Source organism: Protopterus annectens, chromosome 7.part0, assembly GCF_019279795.1.
Source record: "Protopterus annectens isolate FY-2018-M chromosome 7.part0, PAN1.0, whole genome shotgun sequence".
In the NCBI taxonomy this organism is placed as follows: domain Eukaryota; kingdom Metazoa; phylum Chordata; order Ceratodontiformes; family Protopteridae; genus Protopterus; species Protopterus annectens.
The window spans coordinates 11197408-11216101 of NC_056739.1; the positions used below are offsets into that span (position 1 = coordinate 11197408).

Consider the following 18694-nt stretch of genomic DNA (forward strand, 5'->3'; position numbering starts at 1 on the left):
GCCCCTTTTGGGATGTACCTTACCAGACACCTGCAGCAACTGGAAAGACCCCAAAAGTACCTCACCAAGAGGATCAAAAGGCTCAAATAGATGCCATATGCTGCCCGGTTAAAGAAACTCCAGCTCTACTCAGTGGCATACCGCCTGTTCAGAGGTGATCTGTGCCTGACGTATAAAGCCATGTCCAACCTGGAATTAATGGACATGCTGCACCTCAGAAAATCCAAATCCCATCGAGCTACGCGCCCGAGAGACTTGAACCTCAGCACTGAAATAAATAGAACATGCTGGAGGGACAGATTCATAACCCAGAGGCTCCCTTCACTCTGGAATAAAATCCCAGTCCAGGTTAGGCAGAGTCCCTCATTGACTCTCCTCAAGAGGAATCTTGATGAGTGGATAGGAGATCATAGGTTTACCCCGGGTATCACTTCTGTGTCACTGTTAGACAGAGGCACAGTATACTAACCTCGAAAAAGGGCATAGCAAAATAAATTTAAAATGGGTGGCGAAAGCCAAACACATTCTGGCTAGGCTTATAAATGCCTAGGGCAGATAGCCTAGTATGAACCTATGAACCTAAGACTTGAGAATCAATTCAGTTCCAGCAATACTACTTTCCTTTTCTTGCTGATTTCATCTGTCCACTCAGTTTCTCTATTGTGGAAGTAGCAATGAGACAGTCATCTAATCAAGGAAAGAATTTTATTCCCAAAAATTGCATGTGAGCAGCTACTGGAGATGCAATTGGTAAACACCTAGGGGACTGTAGTGAAACCAAAGAGTAGGTCTCTGAACTGAAAGTGAATGGCTGTCATCTGAAAGCAAAGGAATCTTCTGGATGGTTTGGCTAACTTGATGTGCAGTAAGCATCCAGGAGATACAATTAGCACATCCAATCTTCTGTGTGCAAACAAAGGTAGGATGGATTGCACCATGATCATCTAGAAGAATTCATTCTTTACATGTTGATATAGATGTGGAGGTCTAGAATCAACTTGAGGTCCTGGATCTTTTTGGGCACCAAGAAAAATCTTAAACAAAATCAAGATAATTTTTGTTTTGGTGGGACTTCCTGGAGTTTTCTTTTTGACAGAAGGTATTGCACCTCCCGCCTGCTACCAGGAAAATCACAAAAAGGCAGTTGCATAACACACAACATGATAATTACCCTCATGAGGATACACTTCAAAACAGGATGATCCCATCGGTGTATGATATGGTGGTTTTATGGGTAGTTGTGAAAATAGTATAGTATAGGCTCTGAATATAATCTCTCTGATCCATCTTTCCTCTGTGATGGCCTGCCATCCAAGGGAATGCAGGGGTGGCATCCCCCTACTTCCTCCAGTGTAGAACAGTCTGACAACTGCTCAGGATTCATATTGCCTGACCCCTGGGGAGAAACCATGGAATCCTTGTTGGTGCAGTCCCCCTTTTCCTCATAGATGACAGCTGTCAGAGAAACTCCATCTACCTCAGGAACTTCAGTCAAATTACCACTGTTGTTCAGACTACTGGGATTTCCAAAACCAGATGTTTCTGGGATCTCTTTTGATGTCTCTGAAATTATCTTTGGGGAGCTGATAATTTACCCCAGCAGCTGTGAGCATCTTACCCTCTTGCTCATATTCTTTCAGCGTGAGCTTTACTTTCTAATAGGGTTCTGTTAAACGGGGCATTCACAAAAGCTGCCTTAAAGTGTTCCATGAAACAAGACAGTCACAGCCAGGCCTGATATCTCATGCAATGTCCAAGCCTGCCAAGCAAGTTGCTTCATTTGCTGCATTGTGAAGGACAAGTATGGAGAGTGATGTACCGGAATGTATAGTAGCCACCCGTGTCTCCAAATGTTTGAGGCCATCTGTCATGGGCAACTGTTTCATGGTTTCTAAGGTCTTATCCACTAGTTTCTTCTGAAACAAAACCATAAACACCAAATAAGCAATGAATTGCTCTAACAGAAAAAGTATGTGATGCACAATCAGTCCATCATACGTGTCCTTATTTGGGGGACGGATAGCTTGGGTATTGCCTGAAACTTCTGTTTTGGTGTACACTGCAACAATAATGGAGTCTACAAGTGGCCAATTGCTCCAGTGTGGCCAGTCCTTGGAGGGTACCTTAGCACCCTGTCAGGATTTGGGCTCCACTATGTCCAGCTCCCTAGACGTTTTTGGGCACATCAGATCTATTAAGCTTTATCTTTTACTTCAGGATGATCACCCTTCAACTAACATTTGAGAACTAGTTCCTTGCAGCAAGCCAACGAGGTTCTTGCACTGAAATACTTACACATTAGGCTGTCTGAGTCCAGATGAATGACCCTAAGAAACACAACATAACATTTGTGCTGGTCTTAGTGTGGTATCTTGTCACACTGGTGTCACTTTTGGAAGCCAGAGGTCTTGCCTGTAGAATCTTTAAACATCTTACTGCCTGGTAGTCACCAGGTATAAAATCCTCAATGCAACTGGAAAAGACAGAATTTAGAAGTTAGAAATTACATTGTGACTATATGTTGATGAAGGAGGGGAAAGGGGACTGAGAAGGAAAAAGAAAGGGAGAAGTTCTAAAGTGAAACAAAAAGTGTGAAGTACAGAAATGGCAGTAAAGGAAATATGTTGTTGGATCTGGCTATATACAAGAATTTTACAGAAGCAAGCACTTATCTGATCCTAAAAGCCACTAAGAAGTCTTCCACCTTCACTTGAACTAACTGGAACACATTAAAGTATTGGTGGCAGCAACAAGATCTGGAAAGGTTAGCTAGAAGCAGTGGTTTATGGGTAACTAGAGGAGCTTAATCCAGTGAGAGATGTTGTCATACAAAAGGTGCCTTCAGCAACTAGTATATCTGTTTCCAGTGTATAGACAGGATCAAATTAACTCAATCTTTAATAGCAGAAAGATAGAGGAAACCATACTACACAGGGAGGAGTTGGACAGGAAAACAGCTGCCTTGAGGCAAGATAAGGTATGCAGACCAGATGGGTTGACTGCTACTTTGCCCTGGGGCTAGCAAATGCACTAGCAGATCCCCCTAAAAAAGAGATGAAGGCATTCAGCAGATCACGTGCTGCTGCAGAAGTATCAGAGGACTGGAAGACAGAAAGAACAGCATCCTGGTATAAAAGAAACAGGAAAAAGTTTACAGAAATATCAAGAAATGTCATCTAGATGATCACCTCCAAGGCCTTTTTAGTCCAACACAGGTGGATCCACTGAACATTCAGGAGGTGGATATGAACAGAGCTAAATAACTGGATTGCTGAAGAGTAAGGCACTGTCCATCTCAACACAACCCTTTGTATCAGGAATAAGGGGAGATGAATAGTAGCACACAGCAAGAGCTCTTACAGGTTCTGTTACTCATCACTGTAATCGTTTTGGTCATATGTGAGAAAGTAAAGAACAAGAGCAAGCAATCTAGTGATGACACAAAGACAGATGCTACAGTATCAGATGGGGAAAATATAAGGAAGCATTTGGAAAGTCTGAGTGAGTAGAAAGCCTGCAGTTGAAATTTGGTAAGATATATCCACAGCAATGCAGGAGCTACAGCAGACCTGGTGTGAAGCACTAACTGAAGAAGTAAAACAGAGGGCAAAAAAGTAAGGACAGGAAAGGGAACTCTGATGTTGATCACACCTGGATAGGGCCACCAGGAACATCAAAAAAAGGCAGTTGCAGTAACACACAACATGATAATTACGCTCATAAGGATAAACTTCAAAAGCAATCTTCAACTATACAGGGCTGACATCAGGGCTTACCTTGATTACTGTGTCCACTTCTGGAAACTATATAAGGAGAAGCACAGAGGGTTCTAGGAAGCAGTCCAGAGGAAACCATCAGAAGCAAGCAGGGGAAGGTAATAAAGGATATGGCCAGAGACTATAGGAGTTGGACTTCTAATCAGAGATCATAAATGATAGAGGGACATGATACGAGTTCACAAGATAAACCTGGGGATATGTAGTAGTCTGAACATAAAGAATGGGCAGAGACAAGGGAAAAAAAACTGTTAAGGAACTGCTGTCACAGAATCTGAAGTATTGTTTTTTAAATGGGTGGGTGGACTCATCCATTAACTCTTTTTAGATATGAATGTAAAGTGCTTGGTTAGAGACAGAGACAGTGTTGCAGTCCCATGGAATGAACTACCAGAATGAGTTTTAGAGAGAGAATCCACGGACAGATTCAAAAGAGCTTGGGACAGAAGGTAAGGCGGAAGGAAAGGATGGGGGAAGGCAGACAAATGTAATGTAAATCCCTCTGTCACTGCTAACACTCCATTTCATCTCTGTTTTTAAGCTGCAACAAGCAGTTTTATACTTTACATTAAAATTAAATGAATCAAGCTAAAAATATAGCTGGATTCCATGGAGCAAATCTCTCCGAAGTCTGTATAGTGGCTGTGAGGCAGCCTGATCCCTACGCCTTTTTCTGTACATGGACGGGCAAAGTATCCAGTCCTGCAGCATCTGTTCAAAATAAAGATAAGCATCCAACGTGACATATAGGGTTTACTATCAATTAAACAATTGTATTAAGGTGAAACATTGTTTTTCAAATTAGAATGTCGGTTTTCAAAATAGTGAATGTTTAAAATAGTGAATGCTACAATCGAAAATGTCGAAATCGACATTTTCGATCTCGAGCATATTCCCATGTTGTCTTGCTGCAAAAATTGTTTGAAATGCATTCCTTTCAGTTTATATGATGTCAACGTATATCTGAGCACAATATTTGTACCTGTTAGTCCCATGATGTTTGGCAGGCTCAGTTACCGTAAATACAGGATATTATAAGTCTGAATAGTGTAGCATTCATTCCGAGATTAGCACTTGCACTACAAGATAAATTGTCTGCTTAAACACAATGTAATTACTAAGACAGGTAGTGAATTCCATGTTTTACAGTGAGGCATACCATGTGAAACATAACAAAATGTGCTAAATTCACCAGTGTAAGACATCCATTTACTGCATGTATCTCAGTTACCATTTTGCCAACGGGAAGTGAAAAGAACAGTGTTTTGCTACCAATTCTGTGAATCCTCTACATGTGAATGTGTATCCCTTTTAGCTAACAGCTTTCTAAACGCATTCTCCCTTTCTAGTAAACATCTCCGTTTTGGTGATGGAGATGCACAGAGTAATAGTCATGAAACCAAGTCCTCGACATGATTCTGTTCCATCTGAATTGCATGTAATATATCAATAATATACAATTTCTTTCTATCTAGAAGACTATGAAGATGACGATGCCACCCTTCAACAGCATTCTGAGATCTAGGGAAACCTTCTGTTAAAGTATTATAATGACTCCAGAATAATAATTCAAAAAGTGGTGGAATCCTTTCTGATGTGCATCCCCGCATTCCATACCTTCTAGGTTTACCTAGCAGGTAATTCTCTTTGAAATATGTACATAAACGCTGAGCAATATCAGGCATGTCATGCTCAATGCTATGAAATGTAGGTAAAACATCTTCTGGCTTTAGAAATGCTAATGCAGGTATTTCTTTACAAAGGACTGAGAATGACCTATTCTGTCCAAACTCAGCAGCCAAGTATAGTATTTGTATTTGTCGCCATATAATTTGGCAAAAATGAAACCAGCATCCTTTGACTGCTGAGTTTGGAAAGTGATGTGTAATGGCATTCGCTGCTCCTTTCTCAAAGTCGCTCATTATCATTTTTAGCACTAATGTTACACTATATTCATCAGACAGACGTGATACATTTCTCCAAAAGTAGTAATATCATATTTCACTTTTCATAGAAAGTAACGCATATACCACTAGAATAATCTTTCTATATTCACCATGTGACAAAGGCCAATGTATACTGTATATTTGTTTACAGTCAGACACAGTAATCAGAAAAGTTCTATCCACCATGATAAACTCAGCGTTACACATTATCTTGTTTATTTACAGTTGTAATGATAACAGTTCACTGACTTTGTCCCTCATCCTCGTCATGTTTAATTACAGAATTACCATTTTTAATGGGTAACATGTCAGCAGACAGATCTCTTAAATTTGTAAAATCCTTGAATGCAGCTGCTCTCCTTTTATTTCTTGCTCTAACAACTGTTTGTTTCAATGCTGTGGTGTTCGGTAGATCAACAATGACATCAGTTGATGTGATAGCCAGAACGTCCAAAACAACCCTGCAAGGGTCCGCTATACTTTGTTCTGGTCTTCTTTTTATTGTTTCTTTCACCCTAATGGAGTCAAGTTTAACAGGGTCAGGTGCATGAAAGTGAGGAGTGGTTTTATGCAATATCTTACCTTCACTACCTCCCTCAGTAATATATCTGCCCTTACACTTTTCCTTTTGCTTTAAAAACAACACCAATACTTTCTTTCACCAGTCTGCTTCTCTAAATAATACATGAAAAATGATATACTGCCTTGTGTGGGTTTCTTGCTGTTACTTGCATTTACATGCATGCATACCACAGTTCATTTAACTATTTATTGTAATCAGCTAGTCTTATCTGCAGTGGTGGTGCCGCAGTAGCGTTGTCGCCTCCCAGTAAGACACTGTCCGGTTCGATTCTCAGCTAGAGCGTCTTCTGCATGGAGACATGCATTAATGGGCGTACCTTCGTTGAAGGTTGTGCGTCAGGGCTGGCAACTCGGCATGTAAAAATCAACTGCCAATAATTAGCGAACCAGAGTTCCGCTGTGGCGACCCCTAACCGGGAAAAGCCGAAAGACACAAGCTGGTTTTATTACTGTATTGTACTGAGTACAATAAACACATGAAGACAACCATTTCAATTAATACGCTTTACTGTCACATTTTCCTTTTAGATCTACAAGCATGCAACACAGGTGCTGTCAGCTCTCTATGGCAAATTCCAAAGCTTTTTATACACACTCATATTTATGCCAAAAGGTCTGATATTTTTTTCAGTCTGATGTATAACAGTTCTTTCTTTGTATAACAGTTTTCCTTTGTTCTCTTGTCCTTGGTTCTTTGTAGTTTGATGATCCATGGAAACTCAGTCTTGCATTATTTGAAATGTGGTGTTCCAGCACTATCTGAAACTTGATGTTACATCTCTTTACATCACTTATGTCCTTCCAGCTGCCATCTGCACAGTTATTTTTACAGACTTTGTTTCTCAATAACATACTCCTTTACATGGATGCCAAAATCTAAGCTATGCCAGCACACTTACTACTTCTTATTTTTCAGCATTTTATATTAACCCTTTATATTTCATATCATTCTTGCAGCTTTTTATTTAAGCTAATAATCATGCTAGCAACAGTTTGAAAAGACAGTGTATACTAAAATTCTTTCAATACAGACAGCCTTCAATTAGCAACATTTTCCTTCCTTTCTGTGAACTGACAGTATTGTATACACCATTTATTCTTCCTGGACCATAACTCTCATCAGCTTTGTCATTAACTTGCCAAAAGAACACATACAGTGCATACTTTAATTTGCGAGTGTGTCACTACTTCCACTATTAAACATATTTTGTCATACAACTCCTATCATGTACTGCATAGCACAGTCATTCCTGTGTACATGTACCTCATATGGCAAATAAAATCTCCAATATTGCGCATTGAAAATAAAATTCAGGATAGCAATCCCTATTTCTGGAATCAAATGTAATAACTGCAGGTATGCAACTACAAACAAATATACTGCTAGTAGCAAGTGTTACATTTCATGGTACAAACAATTACAGTGTCTCTTTCAGTTAGGTATAATACATGAAACCTTTTCAAAGAAGATTTTTCTAGCAAGATAACACAATATGCCACTTTATATTACCTCTGATACGGACTGCATAGCGAACTGTTTCAGACTTGGTATTGCTTTGCAGTCTTTTGAATACCGCTAAAATGTATAACCACTATTTGAATGACTGACATTTACGTCAGCAGATATGCGACCGGCAATTTTGTCGCTTTTAAATTATCGAATTGAATTTGTAGAAAGGCAAACTTACCTTTGCTATTGTGAGATTCTAAAATCCAGTATTCAGCTTTACAGGTCAGCAAACAGGACACATCAAACATTTACTTATCAATATCCTACAATTTGGTGTTTTTGATAGTAGCCTTCTTAACATGTGACCCCCACCTCCCCATTCACTGCTTTCAATTCTCCATCTAAAAATAGTTATAAGGCTTGGTTTGCCTTATCCTTTTGCCAATTAAGATATTTAGAACTGCCCCATCACTTTATGTTCTATCCTTTTAAGAAGGAAAATCAACCTTGTTTTCCATATTGCTAAGAGAGCTAAATTCACCATGACTACTAGATTACTCAAAAACATTTGTGGTTTCCCTATGGCCCTTACCAGAAAAGGAAAAAAAATCATCTTCAAAATAACACAAGGTTAAACATCAAAACATTGATCCCAAAGGATCAAAACTCTGAAAAAAAATTAAGATGTTTTTGCCCCTAGACCTGCTGATAATTATAGACATCATCTCAGAGATTGCACAGCAGCGGAGAAAGGGCAAATTCCCACTAACTGTTGTTCAATGACCCCCTGCAAAGTAATGCCAGCAGAAACAATCATATGGATTATTTGATCGCTTACAGATGGTATTTATTATGTGTTATTATTATGAGTTTCTTATTATTATATACTACACATATATATATATATATATATATATATATATATATATATATATATATATATATATATATACACACACACACACAACACACACACACACACACACACACACACACACACACTAACTCCAAAACTGCTGTATTTTAGACTAGGATAAATAATTGGAGATACCACAATCTTGAAATATACACTATAACCAAGTCTCTCATGTGGATAACAATTACAGTGTTCACAACAGCAATGGGCCCCCTATTTTTCTGAATATGTGGCCATTAACTACTGAAACTGACTAAGTTATTTAAGGCTGATTTAAATTTGTTGAATATTTCCTCATAGCGTTGCCATTTTCAGAACTTGGCACCTAAATTTTAGTGTGACATCTAAGTGAGTCCACACTGCAAGCCATACCACCGAGTTCTTATAGTGATGAGGAGATCACTTGATGAGACAGAATTCTACAAGGGCAGGCAGTGCTATAGAAAGTTATATGGAACACTAAGATGACTATTGTAAAAATCATATCCCTACTGACATATGTCAACATTTTGAGCCAGTATTTCATGATGTAAATATTTATTTATAACTATTAGTTTTCAATATTTTATGCCCATATATCAAAAAGCAAACTACAGGCATCTTAGCTGTGTTAATCTTGCTTCACTGCTGTTTCACTTTACAATACTACTGTAATAGTATAGTTTTAGAATTTTCAGAGATCTAACTCATGAACCATGCCATTGTTTTAAATTCTAGTCAGAAGGGTGGTTATGTGCAATGACACCATAGTTAGCTCTCAATGTAGAGTTCTTTAGTTAAGAAAGCACATTTCAACAGGAGAAGTCAAACACTGACCTCAGAGCCCTGACAAATCGTAAACATATGTGTAGAATAACAAGTGCATTGTACATTTAAGAAGCATTTCCGAGATCCGTGTGCATATAAATACGAAGCACGTGTTAGCTTCAGTGCCATTTTGAAGCTCATCTCTTTTAAGTTAAAGTTACTTTAACCTCATTTATGATGTGTTTGCATACACTAAAGCTGCTTGAATAAGAACCCATGATGTTCGCTTGTTTTATCCTAACCTGGCAAGCAACACTGTGTCAGAGCTGGGATTGCAAACACTATTCTTCAGAGCCACAAGGAGCAGAGGTAATGGTGAAGACAAACTAAAAGAACCAAGAGCAAAAAAGAGCCAGAAACAAGTTAAAGAGAACACACACAAATGATTTATTTATTGAAAGAGGTTAAATGGAGCATTACAAGGGCACAAAATGTATTGTTAGGCAAATGAATAGTACATAAAAGTTTATTAAGCAAATGAAAAGCAGAAAAGAGCGCATTAATCAGGCAAAATGTTTGAAACCGAGTTATTTGATAAAACGACATTAGAAAAGTACATAAAGGGTTCAGAATTGCCACAGAGTTGTAAAACGAGCATGTTTAGAGTTAAAATGAGCACAAGAAAGTATAATGGGCGTGAAAACAGATTAACTGAGCAAAACGAATATAACAAAAGGGCATAAAGAGCATAAAAGGCACATCAAGAGATTCAATGAGCAAAATGGCTATAATAGAAAGGCAGAAAAGGGCACATTAAGTATAAATAAAGCAAAGACGGCTGCATGTGTTTGGGTGAATTACTGTGTTTGGTACAAATTGCTACTTTGCATTGATTGAAGCCTTGAATAGCAGAACTAGAGTTGTTCAAAGTATCTCAAAGTGTGTAAAAGTGCATACAGTGTGTGCTTATTGCTGTGCATTTATGCTGAAGAGTTTGTTGTGTGCAAAGTGCAACTATTTCATGAAGTGCAGTCAAGCAAAGCCATTTTCAAAAGTTTCTTGTGCCTGGGTGTGTCTGTTCACAGAGTGTCTCTCACACTATACCGAGCAAAGTGCAGCTATTTTGGGGAGATTTCAGTGGGGTCTATATTATAACCCCAAAACCTCACTTACACGAATACGGAAACATCAACACATATTGAGCGAACTGCGAAAACACTGAATGTCCTGAACCTGGAATTATAGCTAAACTCACTAAACTAGGGATAAATCCCTACATCACAAGATGGGTTGCCAACTGGCTCACTGACAGAACCCACACTGTAAAATTTGCAGACTCCAAATCTGACCTCAAACCAGTGACAAGTGGAGTACCACAGGGTTCAGTCCTGGGACCTCTCCTGTTTAGTATCTACTTCTGAGAAGTACAGGCTAACACAGAAGGCCTCTGGCTAACGAAGTTCTCAGATGACTGCAAACTAGGAGCCATAGTCAAGTCCCCAAATGATGTGGACATCCTACAGAAGGACCTTGCTGAGACAGATGCCTAGTGTCAGAGCCATGGCCTCAAGCTCAATGCCAAAAAGTGCAGTGTCATCCCCTTTGATAAAAACTCTGTACCCATGAACTACCACATAGGCAGCAATCTACTTAACACCAAATGTTTTATAAGAGACCTTGGGACCCAGGTGGACAGTAGTCTCTCCTTTGATAGTCACATCACCACAATAGTCAGGATGTCCTTCTACGTGGCACACCTCATCATAAAAGGGTTCTCATTCAGGAAAAAAGAGGTCATTGTTCCCCTCTACTCGACCCATTATAGAGTACAATGCCCCTTTTAGAATGTACCTCACAAGACATCTGCAGCAGCTGGAAAGGCCACAGAAGTACCTCACAAAGAGGATTACTGGCCTCAAACAAATGCCCTACACTGACTGTCTCAAAAAACTTCAGCTTTACTCTGTAGCATATCCCCTACTCTGAGGGGAACTCTACCTAACATATAAAGTTATGTCAAACCCAGAGCTGTTGGACATGCTACACCTAAAGAAATCCCAATCCTTCCGAGCTACATGCTCTAGGGACCTAAACCTTGTCACCGCAATAAACAGTACATGCTGGAGGGATAGATTCCTGTCCCAGAGACTTCCCATACTCTGGAACAGGCTACCCATCTATGTCAAGCAAAGTTCTTCATTAGCACTCTGCAAGAAAAATCTTGATGAGTGAATGGGAAATAGGAAATATACCTTCTGTGTCCCTGCGCAACAGTGGCATAGGAAAATAACTTTCTTGAGTGGCGTAAGCCAGGGAACCTTGGTGGCTAGGCTTACGCAGGCCCTTGGGCCGATAGCCTAGTACCTACCTATGAACCTATGAACCTATGAACTGCAAAATTCAAAATGTCGAAGCGGCATAGATGGCCAACCCCATCGCCTGCTACGTACTACCTACCCAAACAAAATAAATAATCCACATACATACAATTAACAAAACCCTACTTCTAACCCTAAACTAAACCTTACATATACTGCTATGTATGCACTTACCTTAACCTGCACCCTAACCCTAAGGTCCGTAACTATTGCACACTTACCTTAAGGAGCTGTACCAGAGAACTATGATGATTCGATATTTCAAATTTTGCACTTCAGGACATTCGTTGTTTTCACGGTTTACTCAATGTGTGTCGACATTTCCATATTCATGTAACTGAGGCTTCACGGTTGTAATGGGTAACCATTTCAGTGTGTTGTGTACTGTTTATTCACAAAGTGCAGTTATTTTGAGGTATTTCTCACTCTGAGCTTCTTCTCCTCAATACATTTGCAAACTGCAATTACTTCGAAAAAGTTTATTTGCAAAGTGCCAATACTTCGAAACAATTTATTTGTAAAGGGCCATTACTTCAAAACAGTTTATTCGTAAAGTGCCATTATTTAGAAACAGTTTATTCGCAAACTGCAATTACTTCAAAACAGTTCATTTGTAAAGTGCCATTCTTCAAGATAAGGTTTTTGCAAAGTACAGTTACTTCAAAATGTTTCTTGCCCTCATCTTCCATTGCTCAGTTTATTCACACTGTGCAGTTGTTTGAAATGTTTCTTAAAATGGTGAAAAATGACTTTGGCAGTAAAATGTTGATAAATGGCTTTGGCATTAAAGTGATTACAAGACAAAGGCTCGTACAGTAAAATAATGATGATAAATGACTTAAGTATTTTGCCTTTACAAGATAAATGGCTCATATAGTAAAAATAATTTCAAGCAAGTGACTTTACAGTAAAGTGATTTCAAAGTGTTGCAGTGCCCAGGAAACTTATTTCTTGAAATTCAGTTATACAAAGGCTCCTTGTGTTGTTACAAGTACTGGCATAAATTTCAAGCACATATATATGTGTTTGTACAAGTGTATGTCTTTGTGCATATTTGCAAGAGTTTTCACTGAGATATATTAATATGGCTGATGGATTTCACAAGCCACAACCACTTGTGTTTGATCAGACCATTGCAGAGAATTGGAGAATATTTGAGCAAGAATACGATATATTTATACAAGCAGCTTATTCTGATAAAGATGCATGTATCAGTGCATTCGTTTTGCTGAACTTAGCAGGGTCAGAAGCCATTGAAAGGGAACGTTCATTTGTCTATGCACATGCAGTGTATGAAGGTAAAGGAGAAACTTACCGTGTTGTTGTGCAGGCTGAATCAAGGGAAGACCCATAGTGTTTAAAGTGCAAATTCAGAGAAATGTGTAACCCTCAGACTAATGTTACACTACAGAGGCATTTGTTTTACACGAGAGAGCAAAAGCAATGGGAAACTTTCACAGCTTATATTACTGATCTGAGAAACAAAGCTAAAATGTGTAGGTGTGGTAATTTGAAGGATGAGTTAATAAAGAACAGACTCGTGTGCAATAGTGCAGTGGAGCAGTGGTAGTATTGTCGCCTCACAGCAAGAGGTTCTCTGGTTCAATTCTTGGCTGGGGTGCCTTCTGTGTGGAGTATGCATGTCCTCCTTGCATTTGTGTGGATTTCCTCCAGGTACTCTGGTTTCCTCCCATGTTACAAAGACATGTGTCTGGAGCGTTTCTCTCTGGGCCTCTGCTGCTGAAAATTGGCTTTGTTCCAAGTTGGACTTTCCCGGTAAATAAATACTAAGCAAATAAATAATAATGCTGCTATGAGAAAAAGTTTGCTTCATGACAGTGATTTAATGCTAAGTAAAGCCACTGAGATTTGTCAGATTCATGAAGTTACAGAAAGGCACACAAATATGCTTACTAGTGATAACAGCATGGTTTCAGTTGGCTCCAAAAGCTCATGTAGACAGCATGCAACATGTGACAGGCAAAAGCAGGCCTAAGCACGCAGAAACCCCTGCAGGACTTCTAGGTAAAACCTGTAGTCTTCCAGCACAGTCAAAGAACAATTCAGTTAAAGGAGCATGCTCAGTGCAAAACCAAGGGTACCTAGTGCAAAACAAGCATTGTTCAGTACAGCATAACAGTGCATCAGCAAAACCTAAATCAAGCTTTATTGTTAACTGTCACAATGGTGGTGCTAACCATGTGTCCAAAAGAGAAATGGAACCATTTTCAAAGATATTGTAAATCAAGTAAGCCTCACACAGTTACAAAGAAGGGTCATTCCAAAAAGCAAGTTAATCAAATAGACCTGCAACAGTCTGCTTTCTATGTAGATGGTGTATCAGTAATGGGTGAAAAGACTGATTTGGTAGATTTATTGACAAGAAATGAAGTATTTTGTACTGTCCAGATCAATGGTAAATCCACCGAGCTTAATGTAGACACTGGTTCAAAGTGTAATGTCATGTCTGCAGGTACTTTTGCAAGGGTCAGAGCTGGTGAACAACTAAATATGACTAGTTGCAAAACGTATAGCTTATGTAGGTGGAGACATTCAAACCAAAGGCTCAGTAGTGTTTTCAGATAGGTATGCTAGAGTTTCTAGGAACAAAATCAATGTGGCATACCAAAAAATAGATTTTATGTTGGAAGAAACATTAAATGAGGGTAATATTACTTTAGAAACATTTCAGTATTTGACCATTGATAAACCCAGGATACCATCTATCTTTGGGATCCCCAAAGTCCATAAAAACACAGAGGACACACCACTTGGGCCCATTGTGGCCGCTAGAGGTTCCAAAACATATCCATTAGTCAAATACCTGAATGTAGAGTTAAATAAAGTTTGGACTGAGAGGGAGGGGATTCTCAAAGACAAAGTTTATTCAAAGAGGAACTCATTTTTGTTATGCTAGATAGCCATAATTTATTCAATGTGATACCTCATACCATAGGCCTAAAATGGATTGAAGAAGCCTTAAGGTTTAAGGGCAATATACACCATGAGAAGGTTTGTCTCTTCTTAGAATTGATGGAATTAGTACTTAGGAATAATTTCCTATTTTTTGAGGGTGAGTTTTACCAACAGATCAGTGGGGTAGCAATGGGAGCAAGTTGTGCTCCCATGTGTGCTAACTTGGTACTTTCCACCTGGGAAGAAAAATATATTATACATTCCTACTATTCGAAGTATTGGAATTATTATTGCCGATACTTGAATGATATATGTATATTCTGGGTGGGACCCAAAGAATGCCTGTTTGAGTTTATTGATTACATCAATAACACCACTGAATTCCTGAAATGTACCCATACTATTTCCCATGAAAAACTGGAGTTTCTAGATGTATCACTAGAAAAAATAGGGGAGGTTAAGTACTTTAAGTCCAATATTTATAGGAAAAGTACATTTTCCAATTCCTACCTCCACTATACAAGTACCCACCCCCTTTCTCAGAAGAGGGGAATCATGAGGGGGCAAGTTATTAGGAGTAGTATGATGACATCTGATGATGCTGATTACAAAGTTGAAAGTGCAAAACTGAAACAAATGTTTTTGGAAAAAGAATACCCTATTACTCTTATTGAGGAAATTTTAGCAGAAATAAAAAAAGAAAGATATAATAAATTTGCCCCAATATTAGGGAAGCCTAGAAAACCTGAGGAGGGGAAGGCTAAGGTAGACCAGTCTAACATTAACTGGAGTAGTAATTACATACTTAATTTCAGCACTGAATCTACTGGGATTAAGAAGGTGGTAAGTACCAATTGGAATAAATTTAGTAATTTTTCCAATTTGAGGAGTTTTTTTTGGATCCCTTAAAATTTACCTACAGGATGGGTAGGAACATAAAAAGTAAAGAAATTCTGCCAAGAGAGCCGGAACATTTAAATGTGGAAGCTGTTCACAATGCTCTCCCATTCTCCAAGGGGAATCATTATTCCTAACTAGAAGAGGGCTAGAACTTAAAACCAATATGTTTTGTAATTGTGAGTCCTTGGGGGTGATATATATTGCTGTGTGCGACACCTGCAGAGATTTTTACGTTGGAAAAACTACCAGAAAGTTTAAAAGACATATACACGAGCATATGAATGATGTTAAAAACAAAGATGAAACTAATGCTTTGTTTAGACATACTAATACTTGTCCTTCAGCTGCGGTGGTGGTGCTGCGGTAGCGTTGTTGCCTCACAGTAAGACGTTGTCCTGTTCGATTCTCAGCTAGAGCATCTTCTGTGTGGAGACATGCGTGAATGGGCGTACCTTCGTTGAAGGTTGTGCATCAGGGCCGGCAACTCGGCATGTAAAAATCTACTGCCAATCGTTAGTGGACTGGAGTTCCGCTGTGGCGACCCCTAACGCCAAAAGACACAACAACAATACTTGTCCTTCAGCCAAATTTGTTTTTTTTTTTGCAATAGAGAAGGTAGAAGTGGACCCATATGGGGGAACCTGGGAGACCACAATCCAGTATCGTGAATTGTTTTGACAACTCAAACTTGAAGCCAATAAGAACTATGGATTAAATGATTTTATTTCCTTGGTCCCGGTTTTGAAACTCAGAGCAGCTAAATTATAACAATTTTCATTTTTGCCACTAGATGGAGTATTTGTTTTATTAACTTTTACAGATTTATGATGCATACAAAATATATATATATATATATATATATATATATATATATATATATATATATATATATATATATATATTTAATACCCTTTAGATGTTTTTATACATTTGATTTATATTTTTACATTTTTAAATATATTTGAGATCATATGTATTTATTGAAGTGCATTTATTGGTTTGTAAAATGTTTTTAGTTTTAAGGATTTTACAAATGTTTTTAAATTGTTTCTACTTGTATTAGATAAATGATTGGATGAGTGTTCAGGGGAGGGGTATATAAGGGAGGTTAGCTTACTATTTACTACATTGTCTGATGAAGTCTTTCTGTAAGGACAAAAACGTATTTGTATTTGCAGCATTAGTATATTAAAAGTGAGCTTCCTTCGGGCTTCATTGTGTGGCTGTTTCCATTGTTTACAACTGTTCTTTGGACTCTTTGTGCCATTTTTTCTGTGGTTCCAGTTTGTGTGTGTTTTTTTGGCACATTCTCCTTCTGTGATTATAGCTCATAAAAAAACTCAGATGAAATCAGAATATGTATTGACCCAAGAGATTGGAATAAAGCAGTGTTTCCGAAACTGGGGTCCATACGATAAACTCAAGGGGTCTGAGAGCTCACTTGAACCCACCTGGCTTTCGGGCATCATCCATGACCTGACCTTGTGGAAAAAGAAAAGTTGCGCCGCTCATCTACAATTTAGTTAAAAAAAAAAACAAGAAAAAAACTTCCCTGTTTACAGCTGAGCAGTGGCTAAAGCAGCTGCTTGCCCTTAATTTTTAGAGGAGAAGAAGGAACAACTTCCATGCTTGCGGCTGACACTGAGCAGCTGCTCACTTGCCCTGTGTTTTCAGCCAGCAGTTAGAATTTGGAGGGAAAGTTAAACAACTGTTCTGTTCCCTCCAAGTCAGACAGATTCCGTATTTATGTTGGTCGCTGTATGGGTACTGGTCTGCTCTCTCCCTTTTGCCAGCAAATAGAAATTAATGCAGAGCTGATGATCTATCCAGATGATCTTGTTGACAGAACTTGAAGGTATTTTTTTTTTTATCAAGGCTTTAATAAGAAGCGGTGCCTGAGTGTAGCTGCCAGTTGACCAGATATTTTCAGAATGTGCTAGATTTTTGCCTTATTTTATCTGTTTCGCATAAAGAGGGCTTTCTCTGGCAAATCATTGACGACTAAAGAAAATAATGGCATACTTTTGAGCTTTCATACGTTTCAGAAAATTTGTATTTATTCAAAACTTGTTCTAACAACTTTCTAAGTTTATAAGAGCAATATTTAAAGTGCATCCTTAGCTTTGGCCCTTTGTTCCCCACATTATGACATGGTTTATCCATATTTCTTGCGCTGAAAAGGTTGAGAGGTATTTTGTGTTTGCGTCTGTGTGTGTATAAGAGGGAGGCAGGTATGTGTGTGTGTGTGTGTGTGTGTGTGTGTGTGTGTGTGTGTGTGTGTGTGTGTGTAAGAGGGAAAGAGGTGTGTGTAAGAGGTAGGCAGCATACCCTTCAGCTGTCCAGGTTTTTTCAGAATGTCCATATTTTTGCCTCATATTTTCAGTCTGTTTCTAATAAAATTGTGTTTTTCTGGAAAATCCCTGGCAATTCTTTGATGACTGAAGTCAGAAAATAATGGCAGACATTTGACCATCAGACTTCATAGCCTTCAGAAAAATTGTACTAATGCAAAACTTGTTGTTATATTAACTTTCTAAGTTTACAAGAGCAAAAATTAAAATGTGTCCTTAGTTTTGTCTCTCTGTCCCCCCACCCCCCATTATGGCAGGTGCATTTTTCAAGAAATTTAGTTTCAAGTGCATTTTCAAGGAATTGTAAGCTTCAAGGGAAGAGAAGTTTACTGCTGCTCATGCTAAGCCTGTTTACAATGTGCAACAGATTTGTTTAGCTAGTTAGCAAATAGTATCAGTATTGTGGTGCAGCCTTTTAAAGTTGTGTTCGTAGCACAACAGGTAGCATGTTTGCATTTTAATGCAGAAGGCTGTGGGTTCTACTCCCGCAGCATATTGATGGATTGTTGATACTGTTTCGCATTTTTAGAGGGTGGGTACTGAAGTCCTGAATACGTCCTGTTTTGGATGAGATGCCTAGTAACTATGAACCTGTTTTCAGTTTGCCATCCATGCAATATTACCAGCTTACCATTTTTTAAGTAGGCAATTTATTCTTCAAGGGCAGCAGGCACTGAATTTGCAGATGAAACACTGAAATAAAGTTGTTTGCTAGCAGCAACCTTTTCATTA

At 38.6% G+C, this 18694-nt stretch overlaps 1 protein-coding gene across 6 annotated transcripts in view; it reads left to right on the top strand.

Annotated features, from left to right (window-relative positions):
- LOC122806215 overlaps nt 1-18694 on the top strand; it is a 330985-nt gene that overhangs the window by 125649 nt on the left and 186642 nt on the right. For 2 of the 6 annotated variants that reach the window (XM_044076444.1, XM_044076448.1), the window contains exon 4: nt 5252-5413. The exons of the other annotated variants lie outside the window; for them this stretch is intronic. The gene's annotated coding sequence lies outside the window, so the exon portion shown is untranslated. The remainder of the gene's footprint in view (nt 1-5251; nt 5414-18694) is intronic. 6 annotated transcript variants of the gene reach the window in all.